This window comes from Phoenix dactylifera, chromosome 2, assembly GCF_051530095.1.
Source record: "Phoenix dactylifera cultivar Ajwa chromosome 2, Ajwa_hap1_PhDact_Kaust_v1.1, whole genome shotgun sequence".
NCBI classification, from domain to species: domain Eukaryota; kingdom Viridiplantae; phylum Streptophyta; class Magnoliopsida; order Arecales; family Arecaceae; genus Phoenix; species Phoenix dactylifera.
Window position 1 is genome coordinate 41,374,884 of NC_143191.1, and position 20,929 is coordinate 41,395,812.

Consider the following 20,929-nt stretch of genomic DNA (forward strand, 5'->3'; position numbering starts at 1 on the left):
AGGAATACTACAAATTACGAACCCAAACCACAAGGTTCAAAACTGACAAACTGGACTTCAGTTTGGATAGCCAAAGCTTTTTCTCACGTAGACCGAGACGTGCTCCCTATTTACCTCTATAACTACGTAAGAACGTAAACATGAGCCACGTTGCAGAACCTTAGCACGGAAAGCGCCCTCGGTCACCGTGTAAAAAAAACGCTGGCTCTTATCTATGATCAGGATTTTATGGCCTTCTTGTCTTTGCTCTTTGTGCTTTTTCCCGTTGTAGGTTTTGTAGGGAGTGGTGCATGGTGCAAGATTTGTAGGGAGTGATGTATGCTGTAGGTTTTGTAGGGAGTTTATGGCCATGTTTCCAATAGCTTGTTCGGTTGTTCCTCGTCATAACAGATGTTGCAATGATGAAAAGGATAAGCTGCTACACTTTGGCCATGGCAACTCTTCTCCCAAGGTAGCCTGCAAGCAGTGCCGGCCCGAGCGTTAGGCGACCGAGGCGGTCGCCTAAGGCCTCAGGCCAATGGAGGGCCTCCGGGAGGCGTGACCAAAAGGAAGCAAAGGCTCCATGTGAAAACAGGAACAGGAGCTTCCCCCTTGATGGAAGGCTACGAGTCTTCCCCCTTGACGGAAGGGAGGTGGAGAGTTTCCTGGCCTGCAGAGAGGCAATTTGGGAAGTTGGGGATAGTAGTTTTGTTTTGGGTGGAGAGAGAGAGAGGAGGAGGAGGGATTTGGTTGGCTTGATACACGCCTGAAGCCACTCTTATCTATCATCCCTTCTCTTTTTTGGTTTTAGTCTTGGTTTTCCTTCCCTCACATTACTCCTGATCCAGCTGGGCCATCGGGAAGAAAGATAGAGGGATTGGAGATGGACTTCTTGAGTTCTTGGAGGGTGGAGATTCTTTTAATTTTCTCCTCTGGGTTTCTTCTCCCCTCTTGGGTGGTAGAGAGAGAAAAGGAGGGAGGGGGTTGAATGGCTGTTGTGCTGTGATGTTGCAGTTGCTGCTTGGGTACTCACTTGAAGGGGAGATGGTGGGACGGGACTTTTATTAATTAGATGGAGTGAATTTCCCATAATGCCCCTACTTTCTCTTATAGAGAGGCTTCTTTCCAGACAAATTCTTTTTTTTACCTTGACCATGAAGTGCCACGGGATGACCTTTTCTTATCCTGCTCTTGCTTGACATGGTAAACAGTATTGCCCAGCATTATCTCAATTATTTAATCAGTTTTATGGCCCGGCAATTACATTTCTGTGTTTCCATTCAAAAATTATATTAAACTGAAAAAACTTTTTGTCTACTTTTGTTAGATTCATGTATCTTTGTTGAAATAGTGTACTTGATAGCTATCTATTTTCATATTATTTTTTAAATATATTATATTTATTAAAAAAATTTATTATTAAAAAAAAAGGCCTCATTCATTGGATTCGCCTTAGGCCCCCAAATGTATCGGGCCGCCCCTGCCTGCAAGTTGGTTGTCAGGCACACAAGACACGCAAATAGACTGCTGCAATTTAGACCACTGTCATGCTTAGTTAGTTATTATAGGTGTTCTAAGACAATTTCTAAGATAAATGAGAGAGTCAGATGAGGTCCCAATTTGACCAAGGTTGGCTGACCAGTGCATTTTTCTATTCAATTCCTTGAAGGTGGTTGCGCTCAATTTTCCCTCTAGACCGGCTAGATTTAAGCCATTAGAGTAAGCTCGAGTCTTCAATGAAACTCTTGATCAGGAGCCGGTTTCTAGTTAACAACTTAACCACTTCAAATTGCAGTTTAGAAGAGGATTATATATGAAGGTAACAAAATAGCATTGTTGTGAGGATTTGTACGGGCGTGTGTTTAATCCTATATTGATTATTTGTTGGAAATATTTTAGGTACTCGTATTGGATCACGGAACTCAAAAAATACCTTCTAACTAGTCTTTTGGGTGAGGTCTCAAATTGTGACAAATGATATCAAAGTTGACGTGGCCTATGGCTTATATGGACTCAAGGACATTGCCGCTTGGGCTCGTTGAAACTGATCACAAACCGATCATGGTGTTCGTTCTTCATATTGTACATAGCTGCTATGTTCGGGTATATGTTTCATGCACATAAAATCTTCTAAAGGCATGGTGTTCCAATGCGTACCAAAGGTGCTCCCCGTCATGTGGGATGGGGTTTGGTGGGATACGCTGGGGTTATGGTTCGACAAAGAGGTGCATGGCCTGCTTTACGTGGACTTGAGGAGCGTTTTGTGTGCAAATAAGTGCGATGAAATGTTTTCCATTTGCAATTACATGTCTTTAGCTTATCTCAAATTGGGTGTCCAATTACTTTCACATGTTAAAAGGACTTCATCTATAACGCCCTCATATTTTCCTTCAGGATCTGGACCCCAGGGCAGGCAATCAGTCCTTGTTGAGCTGCATATGTGTTTGATCCTTCTCGCTATAGGCTTTTAGAAAGTATATAACAAGAGGATTTAAGCAAAAAGATAAATCCAGCAAACATACATATATACATATCTACATACATACATACACACACGCACATATAACAACTGATCATTATTTCTTTTAAATGTTCGGAAGATTAATAATTTTGGACATGTGGTTTGTTATCGATGTCTTTGGCTTGCTTGGTCGGACAAGTTTTTCCCCTATAATTTATATCTAGGTAAATCATTTCATATTTCAATTGATCTTGTAATAAATTCAAGAATTCTTTGATATTAAGATTTTAGATATGGTGACTAAACACCTAGACAGAGACTAGCAAATCTAACAACTTAATCAGCCCTCTTTCCTATATGCGAGCTGTAGTCAAAATTAATAGTTTATTTTTTAAATATTGTTGGGGAGAAAAATGGACCACCCCACAAATACAATTAAAGCACCCAAATCCGACAGCAAGGCCGAGCTCCGAAAGGTGCCGAGCTCATGCAGGCTGCCGAGCTCAGAAAGCTGCCGAGCTCATGCAGGCTGCCGAGCTCAGAAGGCCGAGACCAGAAGGCCGAGCACAGAAGGCTGCCGAGCTCATTCAGGCCGAGCTCATGCAGGCTGCCGAGCTCAGAAGGCTGCCGAACTCAGAAGGCCGAGCACCGCAGGCCGAGCCCAGAAGGCCGAGCACAGCAGGCCGAGAACAGAAGGCCGAGCTCGTCGTCCACATGTTGCGGCCATGCCCTGCAGTAGCCTCACCGCACCATGCTTTACTTGCCGGCCACGCCACGACATATCAACCATGGACCATACCCTGTTACGACTGTCAACGCCTCACCATTCCCAAGAATGGACTACACTGCGCGCCACAAGCAAGCTCTGGCTGCACGCCATCTCCTCCCATGATGGGAACGGGCCATCCACAGCAACTCATTACTTCACACGCCCACGTCCAATCATGTCGGTAACCCATTAATTCGCCCAGTCACATCACAGGTAACCCTGCCACTCTCCATATAAAAGGGGAGCTTCTCTCTCTAAAAAAGGGCTTCTTCCTCCCAAGGGAAGCTTCGGACTTCTACATACAGTCCCTCTTCTTCTCCAAAATTAAGTCCCCCTCTGACTTAAGCATCGGAGGGCCGGCGTCGGAAACCCCGGCCACCGGCATTTTGCAGGTCTCCTGGAGGACGCCGCCCGCCGATGGACCGCCACCCGCCATTCTCGCGCCGGAGCTCCTCCTCCTCAGCCGACGGCCGCCTCCGGGTCTAATTTCCAGCAACAGTTGGCGCTAGAGGAAGGGCCCGAGTTGCGGCCATGAAACTAAGGAGCAGAGGAGTCTTTAACGCCTTTCGGCATCATGCTCCAAGTCCCGAACGCTCAGTCCAGAATTCACCACCAAGATCTCTGGTAGATCAAGTTCCACAAGTCCAACCCGAGCACTTCGACGCCCTAGTGCAGCAAGTCCAAGCGCTAGCCATTGCAGCCCAAAGCCTGCAACAAGTGGAGGCCCCTCCTGTGCCGCCTCCACGGGTTCATGTTAAGCAGAGGAAGAAACTTTATCCCGAGCCATCTCGAATCAGGCATGGCTCCCGCTGCAACGACATATGTGGGGGCAACCAGTGAGAAGTAGTAGTCCAAATCTCACGTCAACGAGTTGGAGGGAAAGAGAAATAAAAGCTGAGGTCTGGAGAAGGAGAGTTATGGAGCTTTAAAATGGGATTGTAAGCCTCTGTGGCAAAGGGTACAGCCCCATTAAATCCCATTGTCCTTCCAAATCTTCTGTCTTCCGGCAGCAAGTAAGAAACCAGCATGTACTCCCTCCTCACGGGCGTAAGTCCTCAGGACGGCGCTCGCGACGTTGCTCTCCTTCAGAGCGTCGCCATCACAGAAGCCCCCGCCGAGCTCATGCAGGCCGAGCCGAGCTCAGAAGGCCGAGCTCATGCAGGCCGAGCCGAGCTCAGAAGGCTGAGCTCGTCATCCACATGCTGCAGCCACGACCTGCAGCAGTCTCATGCAGGCCGAGCTCATGCAGGCCGAGTCGAGCTCAGAAGGCCGAGCTCATACAGGCCGAGCTCATGCAGATCGAGCTCAGAAGACCGAGCTCATGCAGGCTGCTGAGCTCAGAAGGCTGCCGAGCTCATCCAGGCCGAGCTCATGCAGGCTGCCGAGCTCAAAAGGCTGCCGAGGTCAGAATGCCGAGCTCCGCAGGCTGCCGAGCTCAGAAGGCCGAGCTCCGCAGGCTGCCGATTTTAGAAGGCCGAGCTCCGCAGGCTACCGAGCTCAGAAGCCCGAGCGCAGAACACCTCCCAGAAAATCGAGCCAAAAAAAGCCGGTGCTGAGCCAAGTCGTGAGGGACTTCGAAGCTCGAGAGCCATCAAAATATCTCCAAAAGGTACAGGACACCACTTTTGGCTTCAAATAATTTCAATATTTTATCTATTTCCAAGTCGAAGAATCCAAAAAATGACCTACAGATATCTACATCTCCAACATCGCCCCGATCTGAGTGGGGGCGCACGGTCGCCAACGGACAAGGTTCGTCATCTCCGGATATGTCTACATCTCCAGTTAAGCCTGAAGCACCTCGTTGCGCTGATATCGAGCTCGGTCTCGATCTTCCTCAAACACCTCAACAAAGGTCGGGATGCCCCGTGAGTCGACAGTAGAGTCCCAAACTTCCTCGACTTCGGAAAGCGTCGCAGGTCGATAGTGCGTTCCCAGACCCCTCGACCTTGCGCACGATCCCTCGACTAAGGTCGAGATGCCCCGCTGAGTCGACAATGAGCCCAAGCTCCCTCGGCCTCGGGAAGATGGGGTAGTACCTTCGCGGCCCTCCGTGGCGCTCGACATCGACAACGGGGTAGTACCTTCGCGGCCCCCCGTAGCACCTCCTCGACTAAGGTCGAGATGCTCCGTGTGTCGACAGTGCGTTCTCAGACCCCTCGACCTCGAGAAGCGTCGCAGGTCGACAGTGCGTTCCCAGACCTCTCGACCTTGCGCACGATTCCTTGACTAAGGTCGAGATGCCCTGATAAGTCGATAGCGAGCCCAGGCTCCCTCGATCTCGGGAAGACGGGGTAGTACCTTCGCGGCCCTCTGTGGCGCTCGACATCGATAACGGGATAGTACCTTCGCGGCCCCCCGTAGCGCCTCCTCGACTAAGGTCGTGATGCCTCGATAAGTCGACAGCGAGCCCAAGCTCCCTCGACCTCGGAAAGACGGGATAGTACCTTCGCGGCCCTCAGTGGCGCCCAACAACGACAACGGGGTAGTACCTACGCGGACCTCCGAGGCATTCAACGACATTCGATGACATTTCGACGACATTCAACGCCATTCGACGCCTCCTACGACAACACGCCCCGATCTGAGTAGGGGCACCCTGCTGAGTCGACCACAAGCCAAAGAAGGCTACTGAGTCGACCTGAAGCACTTAAACTCCAACTGCATGAGAGGTACACCCTACTTGGCACGCACATCTCCATATATATTTGGCTATATTACAGGATGATCGACGACTGGACTACTTCCTTCGCCCGAGCCAAAAAGCGGCTCGAACTCGGAAGTCGAGGGTAGTGTTGGGGAGAAAAATGGACCACCCCACAAATACAATTAAAGCACCCAAATCCGACAGCAAGGCCGAGCTCATCCAGGCCGAGCTCATGCAGGCTGCCGAGCTCAGAAAGGCTGCCGAGCTCAGAAAGCTGCCAAACTCATGCAGGCTGCCGAGCTCAGCAGGCCGGCCCAGAAGGCCGAGCTCGTCGTCCACATGCTGTGGCTATGCCCTGCAGTAGCCTCACCGCACCATGCTTTACTTGCCGGCCATACCACGACATATCAACCAGGGACCATACCCTGCTACGACTGTCAACGCCTCACCATTCCCAAGAATGGACTACATTGCGCGCCACAAGCAAGCTCTAGCTGCACGCCATCTCCTTCCATGATGGGAACGGGCCATCCACGGCAACTCATTACTTCACACGCCCACGTCCAATCATGACGGTAACCCATTAATTCGCCCAGTCACATCACAGGTAACCCTACCACTCTTCCTATAAAAGGGGAGCTTCTCCCTTTAAAAAAGGGCTTCTTCCTCCCAAGGGAGGCTTCGGACTTCTACATACAGTCCCTCTCCTTCTCCAAAATTAAGGCCCCTCTGACTTAAGCATTGGAGGGCCGGCGCCGGAAACCCCTGCCACCGGCATTTTGCAGGTCTTCCGGAGGACGCCGCCCGCCGACGGACCGCCACCCGCCATTCCCGCGACGGAGCTCCTCCTCCTCAGCCGACGGCCGCCCCCGGATCTAATTTCCAGCAACAAATATATTGACCTCAACTTAAACACATCAAGTGCATGCACACATGTTGGACAAAATGTATGAATATAACCAAATATAAAAGAATCATTTGTAGTTACTATAGACTTCGCTAATGTTGTAGATCATCATGGGGGTGGGGTGTGGAGAGGGTTTGATATCAAATGCACAAATCTACAGGATATAAATGCATGGATACAGAAAATAATAGCAAGAAACCATTCATAAGCATCTTGGGATTAGCTTGTGAAATTTTTGGTCATGATATGCAACGTTTGATTGTGGTAAAGCCGGGGGAAGATAGCAGAGTGTGTACATACATACATACATACATGTGTATATATATGTATATATGTATGTAGGACCAAATACATGAATATAATAAAAATGGAAGTTAGTTTTACTATATCACTGTTAAGCTTAGATGGTTTTGTGAGGGATTTAGCCATTGCTTTCATCCTAATATATATTAACATGTTTTTAACATACTAGTGACTGAAACACCAATAAAGGGATGAAAATATTTTTGGATTCTAAACCTGATAACAGAAAAGAGTACCTTAAAATCTCATGAGCCACACAAATTCACTCTGCAAATGACATGCTAGTGGTGAAAGGGCTTTCCATAGTATTGGATTTGGTCCTCCTAGCACTCAAAACAAAAATTTTATTGTTCTTGCATCAATAAATTTTCATCCTTTCTCGAGACTCCAAATATACAGGCTTCCAATATCAAATATGCATACATGTGTCAGTTTCAATGCATGAACATAATATATTTAACAGAGAATATAATGGCCATGACCTTGGACCGGTTTGGCTAGATAAGTTTGTTGACCATAATCAACATTGAGCTGGCTATCAGAAGAGTTAATTCGGGTGATATCATCTTGGTTCAAAGTGGACAAGTAGACACAATAAGCCCAAGCAACTTAAACAATTTTTCATAAGACCGAACTAAACACATTACACACATAATATGCAATATTTGAACCAAATAATTTTGTGATCATTAAAACATTATAACACACATGCATAGTCTTATTTTTCTCAATATGCACGGCCTTAGACACTTCTTAAAATTGAATGTTTTCTAGGTAAATAATGAATTCCATTTCAATTTTTTTAAAATCTATATTTTAGAGAGATTTTAAGTGCTTTGAATTGAATGATTTGACTGCTATTTTTAAGCTGAATTTTTATGATGGTTAACACATTCTCATGCAAATTTAAAATTTCAACACTCTCCATTATATTTTGAAGCCTATAAACTTAAATAGAATTGAGAAGGATAGTTTAAACCTCTATCAATTAAAACCAAATTTACTACCTTTTTAAAATTTTACACATCAAAAACAAGCAAATTAACCTTTAAAACTATGTATTAATTACCATTAACAGAAATAATAGCTAAGGTCAAACACCTACATCTCCTTTCATAAGGGATTCAGATTAAAATCTCTTGAAAACTATGCCAAGAAACTCATACAAAGACGCCTACATATTTTGCACCGGTTTTGCACGATTTGGTACAATACACCCTAAATTGGACAATTTAGGAGGGTCTGGGGAATCTTGCTCCTAGCCATTCCTTTAAAAAGCAGACTTTTTTCTTGTTCTAAGTACCGAAGTTTTTATAGGTTCTAAAAGTTGGCAGCCAATTGTCCAACAAAAAGGGGCAAAAAAATATTGTGATCACCAAAAAAAATCAAAGAGTTCGGAGAACAGAAGAAGCAACAATTAAATTAAATAACAGCTATTGACCGCTCATCTATGATATTTGGGCAAGAAAAGAAGTTAGGGAATATTCTATGATGTTGGTAAATTTGTTCCCCACAACTGCAACAGCACTGCACTGAACATGATTGCAAACAAATTCTATGACTAGAGAATGGCATGATATGATGCACAACATGCACCATCTTAATATACTTGGGTTTTGTGTCTGTCTTGCAGTCATACAAACAAGGTATGCGCCCATTTGCCTGCAACGATGCACCAATCTCAAATCATTATCAGCAAATATTTCATAGAAGCTCCAAATATTCTCCTCTGCTTTCTATCAGAACTTTCAACCAATATTCATGTTTCTTGCACACCAGGTACAAGAGAAATTCATCCTTCTCTACCTAAGCTTGTCCACATTTCAAAGACATTATGTACTTATGCTAAATATGTGAGACGTCTCCAATTTAAACACATTCTGGAAGAACTATGTAAGCCTGACCAGTGACCACTATAAAAAGCCTGTTCATTTGGTAAGTTTGATACAAGACTAGGTGAACGTGCCAAAATCCACTGTATTCTTTATTTTTTGTAGAAGCAATGCTAAAGAGGCTTGCTATGTGTGCTCAGGCATAACATGTCATGCAAATAAACAATTTCATCGATACAATAATAAAAACAAAATTACCCATTCTATCGGTTCTCCAATTGTTCATGTAAACAAAAAGATCACAAATTTGGACGGAGACTTCTAGCAGTCATTTTCTATTTTTGATCCTCTTCAGGCTCATTTGTAAAGGTTTCCTGCTAATCTATTGAGTTCCTTAATTATACATCCATGCTGCAAATTTTCCTTGGATTTTCATCCTTTTTTGGATTCTTGTCCTTGAACTCTAGAATTTAGACCAATTAAATCAATTGTACATCTGAAATAAGATTTATTTGATGAGGCATACTTATTCCAACATCTTTTTTTAATTTTCCTTGAATCATGACTTGTAGAAGTGTCAATATCTATTGTAAATATATGAAGAACGATGCATAACCGAAAACCTTGAAGAAGCCCCAAGTTACTGTACATTAAAGCTATCTAAGGAACAAGAATAGAGCCATAATTTTTTAATAAAGTGCTACAAATATATCCCTTCAACAACCAAGGTTATCTTTTCCACCTCAGAGTAACAGGAGTATGAGTTCGGTTTTGGCAAGAACCTAACTATGTTAGATTACAATGTTATATGAATAAGGAAAATAGAATGTATGCATTTGGTCAGAGCACAGAAATAGATAACAGAACAAATATAGGCACATTTTAAAGGAATATATCATCTTGTTTCTTGTTAGTCAGCCTCAAAATACTCTTTCACTAACTGCTAATTTCTCTCTATCGGTGCCTCTATTTTTTTTTCTTTTTTTGACAAACCTTGATAAGAGGGAAAGAAAAATGAAGCCCTAATTTGATCAGATGGTTTTGCCGCATGACTGCAGATGGCATTAATTGAAATGGACAACATAAAACATTTTTAGGTCTTTTGATATGTCTGGAGAACGTAGATACAACCACCAACGAGAATCATAAAACCTAAGATGAATCCCTACCACCCTAATTCTCATAATCTCATGAGGAGAATTGGTAATGCCTCACCATTTCTAGTCTCAGCTTTAGGAGCAGGTCGACCCTTCCAGATGAACAAGTAGGGCATCGGCCTCTGATACAACCTATCCTTGCACCAAAGGCTGGGGGCCAACCACCATAGCAGCATGTTGCACTAAACTTATATGCTGGAGGGAAACATCCTCAGTATATGTTGCCGCCTCCACCTCAACAACTGGTGGAAAAAAAATTTCTATGCCAGAGGGCAACCCCAATACGATCAAGATGCCTTCCATTTACATAATAATCTTATTTACCAACCAGTACTGAGACCAGGTTTTTCCTCTCAGCCTACTAAGTAAGGAGTTAAGAGAGGAAACTTTGTAAATATAGTTCAATTGATCAAAATGGCACCAGATTAGCCGGGATGCATGTATCGAAATGACTTAAGGCAAGTGTATTAGAAGCCGAATCTTGATTGGTATGATCAAGTGTATGAATTCCCACAAGGCTATAAAGTTCTAGAATTCTTAAAGTTTTTGAGGGATGATAATTTATCTACTGTGGAGCGCATTGGCTGATTTTTGGTGCCCTGCAATGAAGCTAGTGGCAATGTCTTCCACATCCTTCATCTGTTCACCAATTCCTTGACAGGAACAACCTTCACTTGGTAGGTTAATTTGCCTCTAGATTCTATTCAAACATGGAAAGATCTAGAGTCTCAATTCTATGTATAGTTCTACTAAACCAAGCTTGAAGTTTTGGTAGCTAACCATACTGTATAAACCGGCAAGGTACTAGTACAATACCCAGTACTGAGATTATGGACATTGAGGGCGACCAGTACTCGGTACCGAGATTATGAACATTGAGGGCGACTTTCTAAAATCATCTGCAATATTAGAATCACTAGTACTGAATTTCTTCTGGAAGCTTGACGACACTTCTTGTTTATGATCCATCACTTTCACTTGTGAAGATAAGATTTTCGGCTTTGACTGCTTTACGAAATTTTGTACAATTTTTAAGGCTACATGTAGATTTCTTCTGTTCCAATGCAGATATTTGACAAATTACACTACATGGATTCTGTCTTATGAATTCCTTAGAGTGAAAATGTAGATTAAAGATTGATTTACGTTGAGTTTTTGCAGAGAAGATATTCGTATCAGACTATCAGTGATGATGCCAGCAGTTTGGTCCCCCAGAATACTTGGTACATCAGTCTGCCTGCTTGTTCTTTGACTACCCTTTGCATTTCTCTTGTGCTCGGCAACTATGATTCCATGACAATAAGAACCTAAGGAACCAACACCCAGCGAATTACTTCCCTGTAGAATAGAAGAGGAGAAATCCATAGCTGGTCCCTCCTCCAATTCATCTCGCCTTCTCTTCAATGTAAATTCTATTGAATACTGAAACATTTCAAACAAATAATGAGGAGAACAGTGTTCCGTTTTGATGTCTTAAACAATATCTTGGTGATCTTGGAAGCAATGAATCTACTGTAATGGAATATGATCGAAAACAGAAACAAATATAGAACAGATGATAATAAAAAATCTTGAATTTTTTTCCTTTCGTTATTCACATCTACATCTAGCATTCAAATCATTTTCATGGAGCATAACATTGTGATAAATGTTCTGAGGGATGCCAGAGGGAAAAGATATGATAGAGGCACAACTAATGGAGTATTTGCATGCAGCAAATAATGCTCTCTTGGCTCCAAAAACTGCACCTACTTTCTCTAAATACATCAATTGAAAATGACTTCAAATCTCAGAAACACAAAGCTGATGTCTTTACTGTAAGCATGTCACAACATATTAAACCACTAAATGCTGAGATTCCCATTCTTATTACAACATTGATGGCAGCAGAACAGCCAACCATTATGCCCACCCTTATATTTGGTCGTAGACATTTTATAAATCGATGTTATCAAAAAGCATTTATGAACAGCCACAGTTCATCATGCTGAACTATAAGCAGGCAACATAGACTCTTATCTCCAATATGTGCAAATCCAAAAGAAACACTGCATTCCAATTCAAAAGTCACACTTTTAGTTGATTCTCTCTCTAAAGAAAGACAGGTAGGATCTACTCAAGAAACTTGCTTTATGATATATATGATCACATCAAGATGGATATGGGTACCAATGGAATCCAGCAGTCCCAACTTCTTCATAAAATCAATCGCTCCAATGAGAACAGCGAGGGGCGATCAAGAGCACCAATTCAGAAGTCGGCAAGATAATAAGGGAACAATGCCGAGAACCCGACACGCCACGCCAAGACTGGCACGCTCATTCAGAAGTCGGCAAAAGGGTAAGAGAAAAAAGCCGAGAAACCGGCAAGGCAGGCCAAGAACGACGCGACCTGTTTCATAAGTGCAACGGTCTTTGTTTACGTAATTTCCTGAGTTTCCAACTCGTATTCAGATTAGTTACTTCTTGCCCTGATTTCTTGAAATTTTTCTGCGTTAGCTGATGGATCTCTTTTCTTGATCAGCACTGTACGAGCCTGCTGAGCATGGTGGTCCATGGTACTTCTTCATGCAAGTGACTCCAATCAGCTCTAGCAAGAAGAGGTTGAAAACGTTCCAATGAAATAGGACAGTGGAAGATGAGCCGAAGCCAAGTCATAAAGAATAAAAAAAAGAAGAAGATTGGTGTCAAGACCATGCTCAACTACTATGAGTTTCATGGAAAAAATAAGAAGAAGACCGGCTGGATGCTGTATGAATACAGAATCGAGGGATACGAAAAAGCAATCCGAGTTGGTGACTGGGCTTTATGCAAAATATATTTGCACCATTACAATAAGAAGCCCAATGATGCTGATCGTATAATAGCTCCCACGGAACAACAACCCCCAATGGTATGTATTTGAGCACATGAAGAACTAATCTATGTTTCTTATTTTTCAGGACATTAATATCTTCCTTAGTATTCAGATAGATCAATAAGGTCAGCTGTTGCTATTTTTTTCATACTTTTGCTTAGTTCTCCTCGTATTGTAGGCAATGAGCAGTTTTTCAAGTGGTTTCGCAGCACTTCCACCATATAAGATAGGAGGAGGACATGAAGTGCAGCAAGGGAGTGTTGGGTTAAGCACTCTTGATTCTGACCGTGACGTGTGTTGAAGATTGGCACCGGTATGTAATGTTCGACACGTGTAATTTATTCGAATTAATTCCTGGATTGATAGATCGAGTAGTTCTGTTAATATGTATATGTTCTATTTGCAGCCATCTTGTTTTGCTCCAAGCTTCTCCTTTCCATCTATACTCGAAACAGGAACAAAAGCTCATACTCGAGAGGTTGGTGCTGTTGGAGGAGAACAATGTAGTGGTTCAAGTACTCAGCTACTAGACCTCCAAGTAGAAGATGTAGCTGGACCACTATGCCATGAGGATGACTATAATCTTAGCATCACTTTGGATTAACTGGAGGAATTTCTCAGGGAAGATAACCAGTAATAGTTGTTATGTATTTTCTCTATATATTTTTCTTTTTCTTTCTTGGGTTGGGAGGGGGAGGGGAGGAGAGATGGTTTGGCTTCCATTTATACTCATGGAATGGTTGCCAGGAAAATTTTGGAAGCAAAATCAAGAACGGCTGTATTCCATTTTTCAAATTAATTGATATTTCACCAATGTAATGCGATACTTCTGTTTTATTTCTCCAGGGCCATGCTACTAAAGCTTGAAAATGGTGCATATTATATGATTGGAGGAAATTATACTTCAGCACTTCACTAAAGATGATTGCAAGCAATTTGTTGATAGATTGGCTATCTAGTCCATTTCGCAACTATGTCATGCTTGTTGTATGTTCCCATTTGTTTGAGGAGATCAAAAGGAAGCAGTTAGTGTAAAACTGGTATAGAATGAATAAGTGAAAATCAAGCCTCATTTCTAATGCGTTTATGTTAAGAAATAAGCATCATTTTAACATTTTCGGGAAAGATCTCATTTAGAAAAACCACAAACAACTATTTTTCTAGCTCATATTTTTTTCAATCTTTTCAAAAGAAAACAAAAAAGGATGACCCATTCTATAGGTTCTCCAAATGTTCATGTAAACAAAAAGATCACAAATTTGGAAAGAGACTCCTATCATTCATTTCCTGCTTTTGATCCCCTTCAGGCTCATTTGGAAATCATAAAGACTTCGTGCTAACCTATTGGGCTTGCCTAAAGTATATACATCAATGCTGCAATTTGCCTTGGATTTCATCTCTTTCTGGATTGTTGTCCTTGAACTCTAGAAGTTAGACCAATTAAATCAATTGTACATGTGAAATAAGATTTATTTGATGAGGCATACTAATTCGAGCATCTATTTCTCTATTTTCCTTGAGTCATGACTTGTAGGAGTGTCAACTTCTACTGTAAATATAAGTATACAATCCAATCTGAAGAACGATTCTGCCATGCCTCGAGCCCGAAGCGTGATAGATGCTGCATGCCCGTACGGTGGACTATATAGGAATGCAAGGGAACAAATCATATCAAAGTAATGACAAATCCTTAAAAATTATTTAAGCATTAATTTATTCAAATGGTTTTTACAAAAGTTTCAAAGAACATATGCAAATATAAATCTAATAATCTAGCTAATTTAACTAAAATGTCAATAACTGAAGAAATCATCAAAAAATCTAGCGCACTCTCAAAGCCCTAAGCGATCATGCGCTTGTGCATTTAAATATGAAAAATAGAGAATACAGAATGATGAGCTACACTAGCCTAGTAAACAACATAATACCCCAGAATGGGGTCAAAACATGCCATATATTCAATTAAAACATAAAATAATGACTGAAAAATAAATCATCAACAAACGTATTTTTCTTTTAAAATTTATTATCATTTTCACAATAACTCTGATACCAAAATTCAAATATCAATAGGCTATGGCCACATAACCTAGTGGCATGAGTCGCACAAAGTGCCAAATACTACTATTCTAATCACCGATAGTACAGTGTCAAAATCAGTTCCTCACAGATTTCAAGTCGATAGGGCCAACGAATAATCTCTATTAGTAGGGCAAGATCATAATCATCCTGAGAATACATACATATATGCAAAATAGATTTTTTATAATTTGCCCAGTCACATTTTCTAGATTTTATAGCATATAACATAATTTTAACATGATTATTAACATGCCCGACCCGTTTAACTACGTACAAAATATATATCAAAATTTAATAAACTAATAATTACCTTTATCAAATAATTTGGAAAACACACTTTGAAGCATTAGATTACTTACCTCTTTTCGCTTTAAATTCCACTTCATGCCAACATGTCAGATACACATGTTTAATATCATTAAAATATTATTAATTTTAATATAATTACAGAAGTCAAAATTAAATACTATGGTCTCATGCCTCCAAATTAGTTTAGTCTGACCAAGGAGGATTCAATGAGTTAGGGGTGAATATCAAAAGTGGCAGAATTTAGCTAGGGCTGAAGTAATGGCCGGTCTATTGGGGCAGTTCAGGGTGTCTAAACTGGATCAATATAAATTCGAGCAACAAGAAGAACAAGGCTTATACTAGGATCCCCGAGCATGTCTAGAGAGAGAAAAGAGAGAGAGAGAATCTCAGCTCGAGTCTGGATTTGGTCTGATCCTAGTCTTGGGCTTGGTCCTAATGGTTCGGATCGATCATCAGAAAAAAGATTTTAATCTAGTTAAAACATGGGCTTGCTTAGAGAGAGAAAGAGATACACAATCAGAGGCTTGGCCTATTCAGTTCGATTTGAGCAAATTTGGAAAAGAGATATTTGGCCTGGGTTGACCTAGATCAATCAATGTATCTGGTCCATAATGAATGGACTCGGCCCATATTGGATGAACAGGGCCCAAAAGGGATGAACAAGGCCCAACATGGGTACAGCCCAAAAGGGATGAACAAGGCCCAACAAGGCCAAAAGGATTATGGCCAATAATGGACATGGCCCAATAGAGTGAACAGGGCCTGAGCTCGGCCCACAATAATGGACACTACCTGACAGGGTGAACAGAGCCCAAACTTGGCCCATAATGAGTACGATCCAACAGAGCCGAAAATGACTAAATTGGGCCCAAATTTGGCCCACAATGGGCACGACCCAACAGGGGGCCAAATTTGGCCCACAATGGGTACGGCCCAACAGGGCCCAAAATGATTAAACTAGGCCCAAATTGATGAACACGGCCTAACACGGCCCAAATGGATGAAGTCGGCCTAAGCAGATGAACACGGCCCAAAAAGATGAAGTTGGCCCAAGTACATGAACAAGGCCCAACATATATTTCTTCATCTCGTGAACAGAGAAACAGGGAGGGAAAAGGAAAGAGAAAGAAGAGAGGAAGGAGAGGGAAGAGAGGAGAGGAGAGGATCTGGCAGCGGCCAGCCTAGGTGGTCGATAGGCAACCATCGACGATAGTAGCGGCTAGTGGCTGCTGCGGCAGCCGGCTAGAAGAGGAAAACCGAGGGAGACCTCGATTTGGATCCAGAACTAAGAGAAGGGTGGCTCACTGACATGTTGACGGAGGGGAGGATCTCCGCCGGGGGTGGCTCGGTCCAGCGGTCAAGCAACGGCGGTGGCGGCGATTCCGGCGGCTGTTCAAGCGGCCGCGAAGCTACCGCGGAGTTGCTGGCCATAACTCCTCAAGGAAGATGAAGAGAGGATCGCAATCACAATCCTTTGTTCTAGGTTTTTCTTCATTGGGGCCATAGGCTGAAGTTGACTGGGCCTGCCGTCTTCAGCCCATTCAGGGCCTATTTCACATTCTCCTCCTCTTAAAAAAAATTCGTCCTCTAAATTTAAGAGATCTAGGCCTTCCAAATTTATAAATGCTCAGCCCATTAAGTAACATAAGTCCAAGATTTCATTTTTCTTGATCAAAATTAGTATGATAGATAAATTTGGATCAATTATTAAAAAAATTATATAAAAAAGCAAGATTAGCACTAGATAAGTGACTAACTAAATTCTAAGATGGAAATTATCGTCTTGATGCAAGTTCACTCCAGATCGGATTGGGATCAATTCACAACAAGATGGATTAAAATTAATTATATTTGGGATAGAACTTGAAATAAAATGGATTCGATAGACTTATCATGGTAGGGTGCTGATCCACAAAAGAGAATGACTAATCTTAATTAGAGTCAAATTATCATATTGCTAGGAATGTGATTTACCAATTGAACATGTAATGATGATCATTAGGCAACAACGATCTACCTCAAAAATGATTGGCATCAAATCACAAGAGCAAGTCCGAGAAAGAGAAATATTGATTCCGTGATTCGATATGTCACAAAGCTTAAAATTTAGTGTAAACTTATAGATCATAAAGAGGAAACAATTACAAACTACTTATTTGAATACTTACAAATTTTATATCATGATCTACTCACCTTAGTCATGTAATGCTCAAAAATTTCTTTAGCATACCAATAACAGAAGAATCTATCAGAGAGATAACAAAGTCTTAACATGATCAACCTGAGAATCAACAATATTCACCTTTCCTTATTAACAAGGCCTTCTTTATTGAAAAATCTAATCTTTCATCATAACATGTTAACAAAACACAGTCAATATTTTTTACCAATTTAAAATAACTTAATCCACCACATTTTCACTGTGCAATTCTGATCAATATTCTCCAAAATTTCTTAATGATCCCAAATCATCATCATTCATTTTTTTTATAATATCCAAGCAAAATTTTTATCCTTACTTCCCATGCATACTAGATCAAGATTAACCCTCGAGATAATTGTCATATTTGTAACATTGTATGATCAAGTAATCATATTCTAGATCCAATTTGAACTGAGCCAACTCTAGATTCTTTTGACAATACAATTTACTATTGACCTTTCTTTTAAGAATATCAATTCTATGCTCCGATGAATTAAAAGATTCCAGATTAGCTAACTCATGAGCATATTCAACCACCTCGAATCTTTTCTTTTAAACTTATTTAGGCCTCTCATGGACTTCCACTGGCATTTCTCCTATGGTGATACAAAATCCATAATCAACTCATGGCTTTAATTTATAAATATTTAACTCATAAAAATATAATAATATGGTTCAAAGATTTACAAAAATTTTCACCAAGCTATAACCTCTATGATTTTACATTGAGATCCATTTCACTAATAAGGAAAATATTTGTATTTGCAATATTGCAAATGTACATGATCTCTTAAATCTACTAGACTATCTAAAATAAAGAGACTAGTTTACCTTAACTTAGAGGATCTACTCAAAGCATCATCAATTTATTAACTATTTTATCCTTTTATCAATGGTTTCCCTTTTTCTCATTTATCTATCTTCTTTATTAACTAATTCTAAATCACATCCATAATTTGCAACATGATTTTTTTTTTTTGTCAAAACATCAACTAATGTTGATCTATCACAAGATCATAAACTACTCCAATTTATCCATAGTAGAACATTTGAGCGTAAAATATTCTTCAAGATTGATAATTATTTATGAATTCTTTCAAAAGCATAAGCTACAAATCTAAGAGAAAAGATTTATACTAAAAACATTCTAAATCCAAGATCAGCTAATGCAGAAACTAACATTCTATTAATCTGAGACTTGAGATGCTAGATTTTTTTTTTTTTTTTTTTTTTGCACAGTAGATAGAAGAGCCTACTAATAATACAATGATATCATCTCAAACCAAGATACAATGTTTGCATCACATTCAAATTTGATGTGTCCAGCCTTATTGCATCCATAACAAACAATTTTTTGTTTGTTTTGATCACCTTTTTGAGAGTGATAGTTATACCTTTTGTTTGAGTTCTTGTCTCCATACTTTTTGATGAAGATTCTTCTTAACTTTCGAGTGAGTAGTACTATCTCCTCATCCGCATCCTCTTCATCATTTGATGTGTATTCTTCTTGTGATTTCAGGGCAATCAAAAGATTGTATATATTTAGTCATGCTATTCTTCTAATAACCATAGTTAGAACCATTGAAGAAAGGAGACTTATTAATAGATAAACTACAACTAGCCATTGTAATAGGATCTTTACTCTAAGCAATTAAGCACACAATATAGACCAAGCTCTGATACCAGTTGAAATCAACACATAAAAGAGGGGGGATGAATTAGGTGTCTATAAAAACAATGGAAAATTCAAACAAATACTAAACAATCACAATAATAGTAAATCTCCGCAATTAAGACAACCAAATAAGATATATAAACACAACTAAAGAGAGAGAGGGATAGAGAGATGAAGCCAATATTATAAGGTGGTTCGGCCAAATCCTTGCCTACACCCATCTTTTTCCAAAGACAATCCCATCTTGAGGTTTCACTAGTTGTAATACTCCTTACAGCATCCAAGTGGACCACTAACTTGCAACAACACCACAACTTGAAAACCACCAAGTTGCACTCTCCAATCTAGTACTCTACTAGATTGAATACAAAATCCACAAGCTTGATACCTCACAAACTTGTTCTCACAATTACAAACTTTGATTCTCACAAATCTAATACACAAATAAACTCACTACACAAATCTCTCATAATAGTAAAATAAGAGCACAATAGGAGTAATATGAGAGTACTATGAGAGGATATGAGAACTCGGTTGAGAGAGGGATGCTGTGGTCGAGTGGTGTGCTTTGAAACTTCACCAAAGATTTCTATTTATAGGCTTGAGAGGGCAAGAAACGTTAGAGGGCATTTAATGCTTGATTTCCATCAATCTTCAACCATATGACATGATTGGCTTGATTTCTTCAATCAACATAAGCTTAAATTAATCTTGTTTCCCATAAGTTGACATGATTTAAATTTTACACATGTCTGAGTGTGGTTGACATGCTTCAGTATGTGGCTTGGGTGTCCCCTTCTTGTGGCAAGATGACTTTTCAACATAACTAGGATGACACATGGCATCATCTAGACCATTCAAGCTTGATTTAGTTGATTTGCTTGTATTATTCATGCTCTTGATAGAATGGACGAAATTTTTTTCTTTTCAACCATTTAGAAAGGTTTGACAAATAAAATAAAAATCACTTAGATTTTGTACATATGGCAAAATCGGGTGTAACTAGTGGACCATTTGGAATATTAATCCCAAATTACCTTTAGGTGGGGCCGTAAATGGGAGATCACATACACCCTTGACAAATAAACATTAGTTAACACAATTTATAATAATATGATGACATAAAAATGAGATATGATAGCACAATTTCAAAATTTACAAAAATCAAATTTAAAACTGGCAGTATACAGATATCATATTATTTTATATTTGATTTTTATTCAAACTCTATCAGTATTAGTACCATTGAAAAGCTTATTTCAAGAGCTTTCCAATGATATAATATTTGTAATTTTTTGAAATCATTTGATCGGTCAAATATCTAAAATACAAAGAGTAGTCTTTAAGAAACTTACCAAAAATAGAATTGTACATGTGTCTCATATATGCTCAAGTGTGTGCATGATTTGTTGCAATATTTCATGTTGGATGAAAATTATTAGAGACAATCCTAATTTAATCACAATCATTGATCTTTTGATTAATCTCTTGAATCTAAGAGCATATATTAGATCAAATATAAGTACACTTTTTAGCAAACACATTATAACATAGTGGCATAGCATATTGGAGCATACTTACCTTAATGGGCTGGCCGAATCTCATTAGTGGGCAGATTGACTAACACTATGGATTATGCCCTGTTTGGGGGAGCTATTGGCAGTAGAGCTTTTGGAAGTAGAGCTTTCTGAAGTAGAGCTTTTATAAAAAACTGCTTGTTGTTCGGTAATTACATTCTTAAAGTGTTGT